This window comes from Lathyrus oleraceus, chromosome 4 (genome assembly GCF_024323335.1).
Source record: "Lathyrus oleraceus cultivar Zhongwan6 chromosome 4, CAAS_Psat_ZW6_1.0, whole genome shotgun sequence".
NCBI classification, from domain to species: domain Eukaryota; kingdom Viridiplantae; phylum Streptophyta; class Magnoliopsida; order Fabales; family Fabaceae; genus Lathyrus; species Lathyrus oleraceus.
The window spans coordinates 265,756,521-265,759,120 of record NC_066582.1 but is presented as its reverse complement, the minus strand read 5'-3'; the positions used below and the strand labels follow the sequence as shown (position 1 = coordinate 265,759,120).

The 2,600-nt window shown below is 38.8% G+C and overlaps 1 non-coding gene across 1 annotated transcript; it reads left to right on the top strand.

Moving 5' to 3' along the window:
* Positions 1–921: 921 nt before the first annotated feature.
* On the top strand, positions 922–1,028 carry LOC127077938 (small nucleolar RNA R71). Its single transcript, XR_007787697.1, has one exon. It is a non-coding gene; the product is annotated as a small nucleolar RNA R71 (small nucleolar RNA).
* The last annotated feature ends 1,572 nt before the right edge of the window (positions 1,029–2,600 follow it).

Below are 2,600 nucleotides of genomic sequence, written 5' to 3'. Positions count from 1 at the left end.
TCAGATTCCTCTGGTTCCTTTACTTCATCCCGGGATTTGATACATTCCTTAGAAGTTTCGGGTTCACTCAATCTTGGGTTTGGTGGCTCATCATAAGCGTTCCCACTTTGTAGGGTAATGGCATTGGCTTGTCCTCTCGGATTTTGTTGAGGTTGTCCAGGGAATTGTCCTCCAGGTGTAGTCTGAGGGGCTTGGTTTAAAGCTACCTGAGAGATCTGGGTTTCAAGCATCTTGGTATGAGTAACTATTTGGTCAACCTTGGTTCCTAACTGAGTAATCAATTCGTTAACATGAATGTTTTGGTTCATGAACTCCTTGTTTTGTTGGGTTTGAGCGGTGATAAAATTTTCCATAATTTTCTCAAGGCTCAGCTTTGGTGGTATAGGTTGCATAGGTTGATTTGATCTAGGGGCTTGATAACTAGGTCTCGGAGGTGCATTATTTTGAATAGGGTTATTGTTTTTATAGGAGAAGTTAGGGTGATTCCTCCATCCAGGGTTATAGGTATTCGAATATGGGTTCCCTTGGGTGTAGTTCACTTGCTCGGAGTGGGTTTCGTTCAATAGACTGCATTCAGCGGATTGGTGTCCTTGGGTTCCACATATCTCACAATCCGACGAAACTGCGGCTACAGTATTCGGGTTCGTGTACATATGCTCGACTTTGAGAGCTAATGCGTCCATTTTAGCTTGCATCATGTCTATAGAGCTTAGTTCATGCACTCCTCCTTGGGCTTCCTTCTTCTCAACTGTCGCTCGTTCGACTCCCCATGATTGATGGTTTTGAGCCATATCTTCGATGACGACACTAGTTTCAGGGTAAGGTTTGTTCATCAGAGCACCGCCTGCGGCAGCGTCGATGGTCATCTTTGTGTTGTAATGAAGTCCATTATAGAAGGTTTGAATGATTAACCAATTTTCTAAACCATGATGTGGGCATGCTCGTAACAACTCTTTATATCTCTCCCAAGCTTCGAACAGCGTTTCTCCTTGGTTTTGGGTAAACCTAGTTATATGGTTTCGAAGAACGGAGGTCTTACTCGGGGGAAAATATCTAGCAAGAAAAACTCTTCTAAGGTTATCCCAAGTCGTAATGGAATTGGGTGGAAGGGAATCTAACCATGATAGAGCTTTATCTCTGAGGGAAAAAGGAAATAATCTTAAACGTATTGCCTCAGGAGAAGCTCCATTGGTTTTAAAAGTATCTGCTAATTGAAGAAATATTTTTAAATGTTGGTTTGGGTTCTCGGTAGCGAGACCCGCGAATTGTCTATGTTGCACTAGTTGCAACAGGGATGGTTTAAGTTCAAAATTATTGGCTGGTATTATTGGGTTTACTATACTAGAACTAGGTTCTTCATTAGATGGTTGAGCGAAGTCCTTAAGAGGTCTTTGGTTTTGATCTTCGACCATAGTTTTCTTAATTCTATGAAAGAATAAACGTGCGCGAGCGTAACGTTCAGGTTCCGCCAGAGGGTTTACTAAGCTTAAACTTCCGGTGCTGCGAGTTCTTCGCATCGACCAGAGGGAAATAACCTAAGTCTAAACGATATAACAAAAGGAAAATGAAATTTGACGAAATTGGTCCCCGGCAACGGCGCCAAAAACTTGATGCATTGTTAAACTTGATGTTCGCAAGTGTACGAACGCGTCAGAGTAATATAAAAGATTATCGAACCACAGAGACCAAGTGTCAATCTATCGTTATCTGTTGTTATGGTGTTTATCAAAGGCAGTCAGAATAGGTGTTTTTGTAGTGTGCAATGAAAAGTAAAGTATTGAAAATAGAATATAATTTATAAAGACAGGGTCGAATGTAATTCACGTAATCAGTTGATAATCAAAGTACTTGCTAATAGAACTACTTATGGGCAATGTTTCCTACTTTGAAAAGAACTAATTTAACAGGAACTGTCGCTTTCCCGTATTCAGAACCGAGTTGTACTCCCTAATCAAACCCTCTTATTGTCACTTATAAAAAGGCGCGCATTGCGTTAGAGTAGTAAACCTATTTTTAAGAAATATAGTATCTTAACTAAGTTGAAAAGTATTATAACCTGGATTTCTTAACCAAAAGAGGTTCTTACGAACCAGACTCTAAACTTATAAACGCGTCCGAAAATAGTTTTAAAATCTCTTTTCTTCTTAATGTTAAAAACTCCTAATGAACTAAACAAAGCGCTTTCGTTCTGAATACGCGAAAGCGACAGTTCCTGTTAAATTAGTTCTTTACAAAGTAGGAAACATTGCCCATAAGTAGTTCTATTAGCAAGTACTTGGATTATCAACTGATTACGTGAATTACATTCGACCCTGTCTTTATAAATTATATTCTATTTTCAATACTTTACTTTTCATTGCACACTACAAAAACACCTATTTTGACTGCCTTTGATAAACACCATAACAACAGATAACGATAGATTGACACTTGGTCTCTGTGGTTCGATAATCTTTTATATTACTCTGACGCGTTCGTACACTTGCGAACACCAAGTTTAACAACGCATCATTAACTTAGAAATGTTAGGCTTTTTGAGTTATTAAGATGGAAAGAAAGCGTAGGACAAATAGAAAATAGAAAATGTTTTTGGATTTTTT